The following is a 15564-nucleotide window of genomic DNA, read 5'->3' as shown; positions in this document are numbered from 1 at the left end:
TCAAGAGCAGATTCCTTTGTGCTGCCCCTGAATGATTTGCTCTCCCACCACCCACCGCTCCCCTCCGAGGTCTCTGTCGCCCTTGAGAAGTTCAAGGTCCAGAGCAGAGACAGTTTAGAAAACCACCATAGGCTAGTATAGTAATACCGTGTGAGAAGGATATTTATCATCCCAAATACTTTATGATCACAGAGAGAGATTAGTTCTGCCTGAAGGGAAAGGGGAGAAGAAGGTGACAAACATGTCTGGGACGATTTACATAGAACATAACACTCTCTGGGATGAGGATATAAACTAAGTGACCTTTTTCAGGTGCCTTTCTGTTGTGAATTTTTTAGTTTATTAATAAGCTAAGGAACTGTGTTTCATAATTTATAATATTCATACCTCTTCACACAAAGGTGGTTAGCATTGGGAGGAAAAGTGTCTATTAGTTTTTAAAACAGACTAAAAAATATTTTATTGTGTGCTAGGAAGTAGCATATTGAAATTCGAGTAGAAATTTTGCTTTGATATTCCCCGGCATAATATTAGATCAGCTGTTAATGAATTGAAAAGGCATTATACTTTTCTAGATATTCCTTTTTATATTATAGCTGCCTTGAGTTAAGAGAACATATTAATGGAAAAGAAATACAAAAGTGTTTAAATTCTGTCACATGTTTAAGAGCGGTGGGTTTCTAATTAAGGGGAAAATCAGGGTATCTTTTTGCAACTCAAGTACAAAGTCTACGTTATAGACCTGCTGTCATGTTGTCTTCATTTCACGGCATTTTCTGAGTTTCTCCAGGTGTGGCTCAAGATAGATGTGATAAAATTACTCTAGCAAAATGTAATTATAGCCATATATCTTATGAAAACGAAAATAATGTTTAGAATTTCACTATGTTATATATAAATCAGGGAGGGGTTTTATGTTATTACATATAGATCGGGGAGGGGTTTCATGTCATCCTGAATTAACGCGGCTATGGTTTTGTTGCTCCTTGGTGCCTAGAGCTATGCTGTTCATCACCGTCACCGAGAGCTGCACATGGCTATTTAAATTTAAAGTAGCTGAAGTTAAATCAAACTTAAAATGTTTTAAATGTTAAAAAGCATTTCAAGTGCTCAGTAATCACATGTGGCTAAGGGGCTACTGGGTAGGACAGCAAAAATACAGAACATTTCTATCATTGCAGAAAGCTCTGTGGGACAGCACTGGCTTGGACTTTAGAGCTATGCCAGGCGTGGAATTGTGAGGATATGCACGTTGCATCAGTTAGGATTAGATTCACTTACATAAAGCTAAATGCTATAAATAACAATGGCTTAAAGAAGGTAGAAGTTTGTTTTCTGCCCATGGAAATAAAGTCTGGAGGTAGATAATCAAGACTAGTGAGGTAGCTTCAGGGTGTAAAGAACTGCATTCTTGTTTTGTTGCTGCCCCTCCATCACATAGCTTGATCTTCTGGTTCAAGATCGCTGCTTAACTCCAGCCATCAAGTCTGCATTCCAGCCAGAGGAAACAGGGAGAAGGGGAAGAAGTTTCCCTCTTTTTAAGAATGACTTCCCATTTAACTGTCATAGAACACGCTGACTTCTATTTCAATGGCTAGGACTTCTATTTTAGAGTTTCTGTGGCCAATATTAATGGCTCACGAGGACGGGAGATGTCTTCTAGCTGGACGGCAGTGGATATCTCTTGAGAAGCCTTGCTGCTTTCAAGTTCCTCGTAAGAGCCAATGAGAGATTAAGTTTACTATTTAGAAATTAATTTAAATGAGTAATTTTTTCAGGAGTGAAACTCTTCCATAGTATGTTCTCAAATCTAGGAGAGCAATAGGAATCAAGTAACATTATCTCATTTAATGGAGGCAGAGAGATCATTCAGAAATCACAAATTTAGTTAAATAATCTCTATTTTGCCCATTTTCTGTGTGCTTAGTGTTCAGTACTGAGCTCTTTATTTTTTAAATAGTTTGTCACATTATCTATGAAATACTGTTATTGGAATTGAGGCTTCAATTGTGTGGGTTTGGCTCATATACATATATAACAAAAACCTTCTAAATTAAAATATTTTGAGGTTAATGAAATTAGCAAATTAATTACAGTCAGAAATGATGCTTTTCTTATGATCGGTACTCTGTTTTGTAACTGTTCAGGTACTGATAATGTATTCTGACATTCTGTGTGTATTTATTAATAGGTGGTATAATCGTATAGTATATAAATGAAAGTAAGTATAAGTGAAATTACTAGAAAATGAAAAGTTGCTATTATTGTTCTTAGAGTTTTATTATTTTTATTCTTTATACATTCTGTTGGAATCAAATTTCTATATTTGTCATTTAAAAATTTATGCTTCACTATTTCTAGCGTTTTCTGTAATTCACTTTGTAAACGACTGTTTGGATCGTTAAGAAATTTAGAAAAGAGTGTGAGAAAATACCGTCGTTAAAAGGACACAGTCATCAGCCATTCTGCTTTTCCGTCACCTGCTCTAGCATGGCAGAACTTTCCCACCACCGTTCTCGTCATTTCGTGGATGCCGGTGTCGTTTCACACCTCATGGGCGCTGTAGAACAGACAAGAGTGGTCTTGGAACAGGTAACAGACCTGCATTTACGTCAGGTGTAGTCCTGCAGTCCTACACAATTAGACATTTAATTATACTCTCAGTGGTTATTTAAAGAGAGGCATTGAAAAGATTACCGCATTGGAAGGGAGAAGAAAGATGAGGATAGAAGAACTAATACCTACGTGGTAAGAATAACGCCTTAGGAAATCTTATTTCAGCCTCCGTTCAAAGAGAGGCGGTCACAGCCATGTAAGCTTCGAGGGCCTTTGACCCCTATTTATCAGTTTGTCCTCAGGTTGTTCCAGGACAAACACGTTTTTATTGCCAGAAATTTAGGAGAGACTCTGGAAGTCCATCTTGAGAATTAAGCAGTTAATACATCTTCCTTTTTCTAAAAATTAACATTTTACAACAGAGATTCTTAATTGATGTTGTCAACTACTTTATTATGAAGTCCTTTACCCCGAGGTGTTGCCAGGAGGGCTGCGACCTGTGCCTGATTTTTCACTCTTCCGCTTTATTACTGACTTCTCCCCCTTGGCATACTGTGCTGTCTTCTCAAACTTTTTTAAAAAATATTTTGCTTTTTTCTTGATTTACGGATTTATCAAAAGAATCATTTGCACTTGCTGCCAGCCCGCTCCGTGAGAGCCGGGCCTGGCTCCTGCCAGCAGCTCTTGACAGTGCTCATTTGAGGATCACCCACGAGCCACTAATTAAAACCCCAGTGACCTCGTCTGTCACTGCATTTCTTCGTCTCTGCTAAAGTTGCATTTTTGACCACTTTCTCCTTGAAATTCTAGGTTCTCACCGCTTGCCGCTGAGTGCTCTTAACCCTCATGCAAAGCCCCCACTCCCAAGTGCCGAGTACCACCCCATACTCATCTCGGCCTGGTACACACATCCTGCCTGTCTGTGCTTTAAGACCTACTTCGTGTGCCGTCTCTCCTTTAAGCCTTTGAGCTGAAAATGTTCCATCTCACTTCTGTCGTCATGTGATTCCTACTTGAAGTACATTTGGGATGCATTTTTTTTTATCGACAGCATGGTTCTGTACACATTTCTTATCTTCCCTAGCAGATATAAAGCATGGGGGGCGGGGGAGAGGTCACCACTGCGGCCTCCTCAGTGTTGTGTATAGTTGGTGACCTTAGTATTCGTTTAATGTATTGTGGCAGGCAGAATAATGACTCCCCAAAGATATCCATGTCCTCACCCCCAGAACCTCAGAATGTCTTAAATTAGATGGCAAAGGGGAATTAAGGTAGCAGATGTACATATTGTGAAAATTCAGAGGCAATAAGATAAGAAAAACAGGAAAGTACATAAACCAGTTATTTCATCCCTTGATTCCTTCACGGGGAATTTATTCAGTGTTCCAAAATTTTCTTTTGCTGGTTGCCTTTCAGAGGAGTTTTGTGGAATGGGTCATCCTAATGAGAAAGAACCTTTATAGGGTGTATAGCTTTCCTTTTACTGGGGCTTTATAATTTAAAAAAAGATGCAGATACCTCCTTTGTTGAATAGGGGTGCTAAGTAGTAGGAGCTGTCAAATGACAAAACTAAAAGTAGGTTCATAATGAGTTTGATGTCCCTTATTAAAGAGAAAACAATCCGTGGATTGGGGGAGCACAGTGCGTCACACACAGGCTGAGAACATTGTTACAAAGGAGTTTTGTGCAAGTGCTGGTTTTTGTTCGTTTGTTTGTTTCTTTTTTTTTTTTTCACTCCTCCATCTTGACAGGAAGCTCAAGAGCTAGTTTTGTACGAGCGTGAACAGGGCACGACTGGCTAGGAGGTGGGGGTTTCCTTACCAGGGGAGCAGGTCCTGCTTTCTGGGGTAAGGCGAGGAAGCCGAAGCTGAGCCGGAGGCTCGCGATTGGCGTACGTTAGGTTCCCTCGCCAGTGAGGTGTTTCCTATAAGAGCGGGCAGACTTAGGTTTTAGATCCGTGACATGGACCCGCTGGGGCGGCCTCCGTTTTGTGGGTCCTGATATGCGAATAACTTTATCAGAGTTCAATAAATATTAATCACACGAATGAACAAATAGAGTTGATGAATGAAGTGAGAATGTTGTCATTATTTCGCCTAAGAAACGAATTTCTTTTAGCTTCTCAAACGCACTGTATATTCTTCTCCCATCCCTGCCCCTCTTCCCTTATGCAAATCATGCTCCTCTCCTGGGAGCCTTCTTCCTCTTTCCCCCAAATAAGTCTTAGTGACCCTTCAAGTCTGTTTAAATGTGAAAGCTTTGGGGAAGGAAGGGTTTCTTAAGTTCCCCTGCCCCTCGCCACCCCTCCCCGCTTTATACCGGTCAGATGTGCCTGCTTTGCATTTCCATACACTGCAGTATTAGCTATTAGTACCCATTATTTGTCTTTCTCACTAGACCGGAAGCTCTGTGAGGTTAGGAACTAAGTATTTTTTTGCTCACCATTGCACGCCCAGAACCTGGCATAATTTGTATTTGATAAATATTTATTGAATGACATACATGAAATATAGTAGCAATCTCAAATGTGCAAAATATAGTATCTTTGATCCGAGTAGTTATAAAGTACTGTTTTTAGATTTTTTACTTTGCTTATCTGTTGACGTTCATAGCCCTACCCGGTGTCAAACGTCATAATAACTTCATAGGCTGAACACAAACTCTGATAGTAAAATCTACTTTTATTTTGAAATAAACTGTTGAAGTTTATCCCAACTTGACATTTCATTTCAGGACTTAATCTGTTTCACTTTTATTTGGGAATTTAAATACTTCTTGGACGTTGCCATTTTTATTTAGATATTATTTTTCAAGAAATAGTTTTACTTTTCTGTGACTTCTCTTCATCGCAGTCTAGTATTTTTGAGAGCTTATATTTAGAACATCGATTGTGTATAATTTTTTTAAGAGAGAAAATGGCATCGATCTGTTTTTTGCCATTGAAAAATAATACTCTGTTGGAGGCTTGGAAGGGTTTTTATAGAATTAAGTGGGCTTATGTCTGTTGATGGGCTCCTGCAGATAAAGCCACAGCCACCTCAGCCGGGCCGCTTTTGTGTTGATGGACTGTTTTCTCCTTGGGCCAATAGATGCCGTTTCTTGCAAAATAAGAACATGGTAGGGAAGGAAGTTTGTTCTGTTTTGCTGCTATTTAAAGCACTGCGGAACTGTTTGGCAGACCTTGACACCATTGATCTCATCCCCTGTCGAATTATTGTTGTTGTTGTTTTTATTAGGGGAGCAAGTTCCTCTGAGAGATAATTTCTACAAAGTAATTATAATTTGCAAGAGGATTTTTATGGTTTTCTCTGTGAAATGAAATGATTCTCTGGAGACTTGGGCCTATTTATATTTGGTTTCAGAATCTTAACCACTAGACTGTTTTCCCTCCAAAGATGATTAAATTTGATAAAGCTAATTGTTTCCTTGGTTTTCATTGCCGACGTGAAGGTTAAAGCTGGCCAATAAAAGAATCGCCAGCAGCCAAAACCCTTGGTCTTGTAGAATGTCCTTTGAAACCACTTTCTCCCTTTGTCCTCTTATGCACGTTTGCTTCACTCTGCCATCACCGTGACTTTACTTTCTGGGACTTATGTTCAGGAGGTTCCTGGACCCTCACCCTTTCCATAGCCAAGAGGAGGGGAGAGGGTTTCGGTTTAAGCACCAGCAAGTCATGGGAGACTTGGGTGTGGTACGTCTTTGCCAAGTCTTGCCTACTGAGGGATGTCACTTTCTGCAGGGAAAACAGCTTGGGTCAGGAACCAGCTTTGCTTATCGCATTTATCACCTACTATACCCCTCATCCTCCCGTTAGAAGAGTTGAATTGCCCCCCAGGAAGCTGCTAAACTCCCCCAAAGGATGTGGGGCCCTCCAGCAGGGCGTGTAAGGCTAATCGTGAGTGTTTGCTGTGGTCCATGGACTCTTCCATCCTGTCAGTGTCTGATGGAAACTGATCTCCTTCTGAGATGTGTGTGTGTGTGTGTGTGTGTGTGTGTACACATATACATACACACACCATAAAATCTCATTATTCCAGTTGACCTCCTCCCGGTCTCACAAATTCATGAAATGGACGTGTTCCAGGAAGTGAAACCTCGCCCACTTTCTACAGTGAAGCGATGGCAAGACACTGTGTTTTTGTTCCGAGTACCAATCCCTCGTTCCTTCGCTCCCGCTGTTCCAGGGCCCTCCTGTCCCCGCGTGGAGTCGCTGGCATGCATTGTTTCAGGATGAAGGTAGATACAGCCTCAAATAAAGGATTCGGTTGCTTAGCTCTGTTTCTTTTAAATAATTTTTTAAAATCTGTAATACATGCTTAGTAACAGAACTCAAAGGGTACGAAAAGATAGAACTTTACGTAAATCTTCTCGCTTTCCTTTCCCCCCAGCTGCTACCACCCTTTCTTTCTGTCATTCAGTTTTGTGTACACAAAAGATGCGTAGTTTACACTCTGTACACCTGGCTTTTGTCACATATGTCTTGCTATATAGTTTCACATCAGTATATATAAACTACCTCATTTTTTTATTGAGTACAATAACCTTATCTGATTGGTGGACAGTTCAGTTCAAATCTTCTGCTTAATGAATAATGCTACAGGAAATAACCCTAAATTTACATCATTTTGCACACATGTGAATTTGTCAACATGATAAATTCTTAGCAGTAGAATTTCTGGGACAAAATTTAATACTTCCAAGACCGAGTTTTAAATTAAATGTATTTTTTTTTGTCTGTTTGAAATAGTAGTCATCAAAGTGGATTTTCTGTAAGAAATAGGATGTCCTAGATTCTAGGAATTCTTCAATATGTATTAGGAGCAAAACTTGAAAATCTATACGTAAATCTATAGAAATCTGTTCTCTCTCCCATGATCATGAGACAACTCAGTCTCTTCCTTGGAACTAGTTGTCACCCCAAAGTAGAAGAGGGGACAGAGAGATTCCTTAAAGAAGTTGGACTTTTAATTGAGTGTCTTATTTACCAGAGAGGTTGCTTTAAACTGAATTATCTTTCGTTGGTAAATTTGTAACAACCCTCAGCCTGCTTCACATCTATTGGAAGAAATGGATGCTTAAGAGCAAAATGATGTCAGTTATTGAAAACAAGAAAAAATTACATTCTCTGCATACCTAGGTCATAGTATATACATTTGACCAGCCTTCTCCAACACACATATAGACCCCCACCCCCAGAAGAGTGTCTCTCTGATTACTTCTACCACAGGTAAGACATACCCAAGGGTGAACCATGGATTACAACATATACAAGATTTTATGTTGTTTCAAATATTTTAATAGAATTCTGTTTGAGTACAACTAGAGTAACGTTTGGTTACCTGTAGCTGTCTTGACTAAGCTGCTCCATCGTATAGTCACCATATCCCAATTACGTACATGTAGTCTCTTCTTTTATCAGATACAATAAGAACGTTAACGAGTGCTGTGCGTGCTCCCAGCCCACTGCCTTGCATGTTTGCTTTTAGCCCTTCCTTATAACTCCACTGTGTTTTGTGTCAATTCTTTGTTTCCCATTAGCCCCTTGTCCCATTGGTTTTCTCGTCTTTCTGTGTCGTATAATTTTCCTCCTTTTACCACCTGAAGTCTTCCTGCTATACCGATTTCTGGTTCTCTGAGCCTGTTGTGCTCCTCGTCCCCTCCCACTCTTTGCCCTTTTGTCTTTGGCAGCTCCTTGCAGGTTCCCTTGCTGTTTTTCTCTCTTTCTGTTTCCCTCTCTCTCTCAGCCCAACAAAGACTGCTTAGAAAGAGCAGCAGCCTTGTCATTTGAACAAAAGATTCCAAGAACCTCGTGTAGGTTGGCTATTGATTTGTTTAACTGAAAATCTGATTAGCCACTTCATCTGTGGCTGAGCATCTCCATTAGTGTCGGGGGTTGCGTGTCACGGTATTAGCAGCTGTGACAGGGACTGCCTTCGTGTTAATTTTATGTGCTGCTTTCTGTCTCAGAGGTACTAACTACACCGTGATTATTGCAGTGTCTCCCAGAAGGGACAATAAAATCCCCGAGAGCACATCGCCTTACAGGCTTGATTTATTTCAAGATCCTGTTAGTTTCATGGATATTAGTTTCATAATCTTTAGAAAACCAGGTTTATATTTTTCTTCTGTATTTTTAAAGTTCTGATTTTGCTTGGAAAAGATGTTGTAACTTAGCCCTTTCGGTTTTTTGAGCTTTGAACTAATTCGTATTTTTTACTTAGTATTGAAATATGGCAATAGTAAGAGTATAATGATTTAGCTAAAGAAGACTGAGGTCATACATAAATTTATATGTAAACCTATTTATAGAAATATGCATATGCTTCCATAAATATTAATTATATATGATTATGTATATAATATTCATATGTTGGTTAGGTGTGATAATTGATAGAGATTGTTGAAATCAAATATGTTTTACAATCTTCCTTTGAATGATTTCTCGTTAAGTAATAACGTAGACTCCAGTAAATTTAATCAGTAGGTGAGATTTATTGAATCTTTTAACTGTTGGGAATAAGCACATGTTAACTAAAATGGAATTTTAATTGTGACTATTTAGCATTATTTTCTCCTCATAAAAGCCAAGACTTGATTCTTTGATAACTATTATCTCCTGTAAGACCAAGATGTAAATTTGATATAATAATTTCCATTGATTACTATATTTCCTCAGTTCAGTAAGGCTCTCTGCCCAGAGGAACGATCTCCTGGCCAATGCTAGTCGGTGACATGCGATGGCATGTATTGCAACAAAGAGCTTCTCTTTATATTCTAAATTCCTTTCGTGTAATATTCATATGCTTTCTATTCATATTAATAAGCTGTAATTATTCATCCCACGTTGTTTTTCTTTCAATGTTTATGAAAGGCCAAAATAGCACCATGCAACAGGCTCAGTAGAACTGGGAAAATATTAAAAACGAGTTCCTTTATGTAAGATCAGTTACCACATATAATGCATTATGATTTAGGAAGTGGCTTCGATTATAATGTAGTAAATATATTCTTGGTGCTGTCTTATAGAACTTAGAAATTCATGTTTACAACACCTGATCATTTTATGTGAATTAACAATTAAAAATTATAGCACAGTAGAAAGATAATTGCGGTCGTCAAAGGCTGTCAAATTGGTGTGTATAGTTGATATACTTAGAACATTGAGGGAATCCTAGAGGTATATTTTGGTATAATAAAGAGTACTATGTGGGTCATCGCTTCTTATTCAATACTTGGATATTTATAGTGGTGAGGTTATTTTATTTTATATAGAATTAGAAAGCTTACATAGATATCTAGAAACAGGGATTCTTAGTAGTGGGTTTTGGCATCAAACGCACATTGACTTGAGTTCCAGCTCCAACCAGTGTGACTTAGGGCGACCATTTTGAGTCCCCGTTGCCTCAGGAATAATGATAGTAATTTTCCCGTAGAATTCTCGTGAAGACGAAATGATAAAATTCACACAAAGAGTTTAACACAGTGCCCGGCCTGTGCATAGCGCCAGGAAACGGGAGCCGCTGTGAGCCATGGAGGCGGCTGCAATTGTAGTTTTGTTTCATGTGAGAAAATAAAATCAAACCTGAAACGCATGTCACGTCACTTTCTTGGCTTTCTCTCTCTGTTTTTAATCTCTGCTCTTTGGACTCTTCTTTACGGTCATCTGTTATAATATTATAGATGTTAGACTCATAATTTCTGGACCGTTTAGAGTCACAGTCACATAATTACAAAATTTTGGAGCTGGAAGGCAGGTTGGGGATTGTTTAACCCAAATCTCTTAAAAGCGAGAAATGATGTCTGGAGAGGTTAAATGATTTACCCGATGGAAATGTGGGTGAATTTCCATCTGATGTAGATCTCATCGCTATCCGTCATTCTGTTTCTTGGCAAAACTTGGCCCCTGCTTGAGAAGGAGGCGGGAGGCACAACAGCCCCGAGTTCCAGCAGAAAAACGCACTACCCATCAGGACTCGGGGCTCCCCGAAACGATCTGGTACATATTGGTTGATGATTAAATGGGAAAAACGAATCACTGAGACTCTATATTTTTTTACCTGCAGCTGCGATTAAAGACCAACTCTCATTTTGGTCATTTGTTTTCTATAAGTCTATTGCCATAATTGCGTAGAACACACTGAAAATTGATTTCTTAGAAGAGCAACCTTAGTGATCTAAACTGAAGAACAAGCATTTCCTATTGTAAATATACTTCTCCTGGTTTTCTTAATGTTTTCTGAGTCAAAATCTAGGGCAGGGACCAGAGCTTGGAAAGGTACAAAAGCTCTCACGTCCTTTCGAACTCTGCATTTCCTATTCTGCTCGATCTTCTCACCTCGTTTACTTTTAGAGCTTGTTTTTTTCTCTCTATACCTTCATGGTATCTTTGTGGTTGCTTCTCAGACAGATACATAAGGCATTATGAGAAGATTTTGTTGTCCAAATTGTTGGTGTTAAAAAGAGCATTTTGAGAGAGCAGCTATGTACTGACAATTAGGAAACTTCCTTAAAATGGTCCTGTCACATAATAATTTCCCGTTGTTTGTGTTTCTAAAACATTTGATTAATCTGACTTTCAAAAAGGTTTTTAGTGGGGGAAAAATATACCCATTTAGGAAATATTTAGCATGAATGCCTTCTTTTTGAAGGAAAATACCATTCTGGGATTCTTAGGATATCTATGAATTTTTCCTTAACTTTCAATTTTGAATGATGATGGAGCTGACATAGAAGATAATCAAGGTTCTTTTATATGTAAAATTCTGGAACTACTGATTATTTTTGACGACTATTAATTGAAATAAAGATGCATAAAAATATTGTGCAGAAACTATGGAAGTTGTTTATAAATAAAAACGTGCTTATCTTGCTGCTCTTCATAATTATCAAAATGTATATATAAATGAATTTCCTGACACAGAAAACTGTTTATCAGCGACAGGTGCACTAAAAAGTTCATGTAATTAGTATAGACAGCTAGAGCACCAGGCAGAATGTTAGCAACCAAACTTATACCCACATAGTCAAGGAATGGAGGGATTCCTCTCCGGAGAAACTGACCATCCCAAAAGAAAGAGTCCCAAAGAAGTGTCCAGGCCACGGCTCCATCTAAGGAACATGCACATACTGCGTACATGCCAATGCCTGTCATACACAGCAGGGTTTGTTGAAGGGATGCAGGTAAATACAGGAAGAAAGAGCTAAAAGATAAAAATGATTCGTCAGGGGAATAAGAATCAGAAATGGGATAGAATACTGCTGTTTTCCATTGAAGCTTACTAATACTATTTTAAAACTGTGTACATTTATTGCTCTGATAAAACCTGTTAAAAATAAATTTTAAAAAAGTAAAAAGAAAAGCTGTCAGAATTATGTTTGTTGATATACTGTTGCAAATATTTAAACAAAAGGCATCAGAGATACCACAGAAAATAGATGGATATTAAAAAGTAGGTGTATCTTCTAGCAACCGATCCCATCAATTTTTATTCCTGCTTAAAGGGGACAACTACAGTGGATAATTGATACTCACAGATAACCTCCATCTCTTACTTTACTGTTATCAGTAGTTTCAAAACTCCTATGCAGCAGCTTCTTTTTACTATAGCTGCAATCTAGAGTCCCCCTGACCCTTGCCCAAAAAAAAAAAAAAAAAAAAAAGGAAAATAACAAAACCCAGACAAAACTGGTTTACAGTTTTGTGGAGGCAACGATACTAGAAAGACCAGAGGGTTGCAATAGCCTTGACAATCCGTGGGCTAGTGAATTAGTTCAAAGTGAATCAGATGCGTGTCACCGGGAGTCAGTGAACCTGTAACCTGATGATGGGTCATAAAATGTCGCTGAATTTTGATTTACTATTAAGTATCTTTAATGTACTATATCTTACATCACCAGATAGAGCCATCTCTCACGGTTACAAGTTTTTTAAAGGCAGAAAGCACCTTTTGGTCAGTGTTTGTGTCCTCTACAGCAGAGCCATGCCGTGAAGGCGTGCTTTATCATCAGTGGATTTTCACTGCCCGTGAAATAGCATGTTGTAGCTGTGTTGCAAGAGCATCTTAAAATTGGAAGTGCATAAACAATCGTATGAGTATTATGACATCTTGAACAAATAAAAGCATTGTTTTAATTTAAAAAATTTCAGTGACAATTGGTATACAATATATTAGTTTCAGGAATAGACATTTATAAACTTATGAAGTGCTCACCGCAATAAGTCTAGTACCCCTCTGACACTGTACATAGTTATTACAATATTATCAACTATATTCCCTATGCTGTACTCTACATCCTCGTGAATAAAAGCATGTCTTTTTCCTGATTTTACATACGTATTGTTGATACTAATGATAATACAGACCCCGCCATTTCATTTCGTTGGAAGGGGAGCCCATATCTTCCCTACACAATTCCAGGAGCGTGTCGCTTTAAAACAAAGCCCCAGATCCCTTATCTGTTTTTTTTCCCTAAGTTCCAGCATCCTGGCAGGGAATATATTTTTAATGTGGTTTTCTACAGTGGGCTTTCAACATCCCTTGACCTGTATTTAGTAATCTGCTTTGTGCCTTCGTTTCACAGTCCTCTGCTTTTCTTTCGAACCAGTATAATTATACAATTCACATGCTATCAAATCTCAGGGTTATTTTCTTACTTCGTAATATAGTTTTGTTTTTTTTTTAAAATCATTTCTTCAGTGTTCTCTTTGGGGGAATCTCGAATTGTTTTTTAGCTAAATGGTACCTTGGCCAGGGAAAAAGCAGTTGAGATCTGATGACATGTGATGAATTGGCATGTCATCTGCAGTTGTGTATTCTGCCCAGATCTCTGTTTGGGGGAGGTGATTCCCCCTGGGAACGTGAGAGAAATTGTCACAGCACCATTCCTCAGAAAAGCTATTCGTGGGAATCTATCTGACTGTGAGACACATCTAGACCAAGGATATCTCATGGAAATGATTGTCCTTTCGGAACAAATGTCACATGTTTTTATTGGAAAACTTATTTTCTTCTCATCCTGGAAATAGTGATATTATACACATTATATGACTCTAAAGAACTGTGACTCTGATGTACAAACAATGCCTGTTTTATTACTTTTATATAACATGCAAATCATGTTTACTTGTATTCATTTTGGTAGGAATAAAAAAAGCACATTTACGTTTAATTAAATTGGGATGATGTAGTATTATACCATCTTTTAAAAACTACTGGTGCATTTTAAATGTTCAGAGCACTATATAAATAGGGATGAGCAGAGTCTGTTCAGGACAAGGTAATTAGAGCATCTTCGGCTAGAAGATCTGAGTAAAAATAGCTGGTCTCAGATAGTGGTGGAGAAAGGTAATTAAGGCTTGAAGAATAATGATGAAAATCTTTTGCTTGGCTACTCTTTCTTTATTTTAGGTTTAATGCCTTACATTCAAAATAGGAAACCTTAGCTTAGAAATCTCTGTGTCATGAAAACTAGCCTACTGGGTACTACTGAGTAAGATAAATTTTATATCCTTGCTGAAGAAGGAATGCGTGTGACCTAGTAACATAGCAGCTTATTAATTAAAACCATTCATCTTGCCTCTTCTGTCTTATTTCAACTTTTTGTATATTTATATATATGTATTCCCTTAACCCCGACCTCTTCCTCCTCTTCCGCTTTTCTCAGGTCGTGTAGAAGAATGCACTGTTGCAACCTAGGTTGAGATCGCTGGATTTTTATGCTCTTTTTAACTCTCCCATGAATCTTTTATTCCCCCTTTTTCTCCAGACCTTGAATATAGGCATCTTTCAATGAGCTGTCTTCGGTTCTTTTCCCCACCTCTAACCCACCCCTTAGAAGTCCCTTATATTTCTCTACAGTGATTCCCAAACATATCTTTCTGGTCTCGAAGTTTCTTGGCCCCTAAAACTGCATCTCTAACTGTTGCCTGGATGTCTGTACTGGAAGTATAGTGACATCTATAACTAAACGTCTCCAAAGTTAAGAGTCATTCTCTCTCTCTCCGGTCCCCCAGCCTCTACTCCACACAGCCGCCAGCATTTCAGCTCTTGGCACTATCAGTCACTTTTGACAATTTTAAATTTTTCACACATTCGACAAAGCCATGTTCGTTCTGCTTGTGTAACAGCCATCGCATTTGCCTCCTCCATTCCATTCCCGCTGCTCACTGCCAAGGTCCAGACCCACGTGTCTTCCCACCAGGAGTGTGGCGACTGTTGCTGCTGGTCTTCATGCCTGTCTCTGCCCGTCAGCTCTGCCTTGCTCTTCATGAGTCTGCTTCCTGGAGCTGTGGTTCGACGATGCCATTGCCCCGCGAAGGAGCTTCCGCTGGGTCATCGCTGCATCTGAGAGCGCGGTGTCCGGCCTCCCTCACGAGGCCTGTCTCAGTCCAGCCTTTAACCTTTACACATGCGCCATTCTCTACAGTCTAGACGAATGAAGTGGATTTTTCCCCCTCAAATATTGTGCATCCTTTCCCATCCATGTGTTTTTTTCTTTTTTTCTTTTATTCTTTTTTTATTAATCTGTAAGCTTTATGAAGAAAATGATTTTCTTTTCCTTCGGTTTTGTTCATCTAATTTTATTCTTGGCTTTTAAGATGATGCCTGGCACATTGCAGGTAGTCAATATTTGTTGAATTGATGGACGAGTAAACGAATAAAAAAGGAATTGGAAGATACCTTTTCATGGGATTCAGCTACTGTGTGCTGAATAAGAGTCCTGTAGCCTCTCAGTAAGTTCCCTTTGCCTATACTGACTTAAGTGGATTCCGTGCGTCTAATCAAACAATCCTTGACCAAGAGCAAGACTGCACAGCATTACTTAAGAATTTGGGTAAAGAAACTTGATTTAGAGACGTAAGGGCTCCTTGTGGCTTCTCTCACTTTTGCCTTCACAAAGTATAAACAAAACCTCACTTCCGAGGTCAGGTATCCCACAGCCCAAACTGGTGGATGAGAAAACATCTCGATTTCATTTGTTTAATGAACTACTCATTAAATGGTCTCT

At 38.8% G+C, this 15564-nt stretch overlaps 1 protein-coding gene across 4 annotated transcripts in view; it reads left to right on the top strand.

Moving 5' to 3' along the window:
• The window catches only part of RABGAP1L (RAB GTPase activating protein 1 like), a 417651-nt gene that overhangs the window by 154970 nt on the left and 247117 nt on the right, over nucleotides 1–15564 (top strand). The window lies entirely within an intron of this gene.

Source organism: Pteropus medius, unplaced genomic scaffold (assembly GCF_902729225.1).
Source record: "Pteropus medius unplaced genomic scaffold, Ma_sr-lr_union100, whole genome shotgun sequence".
NCBI classification, from domain to species: Eukaryota; Metazoa; Chordata; class Mammalia; order Chiroptera; family Pteropodidae; genus Pteropus; species Pteropus medius.
The sequence above is the reverse complement of the archived record's forward strand: the minus strand, read 5'-3'. Positions and strand labels throughout refer to the sequence as shown.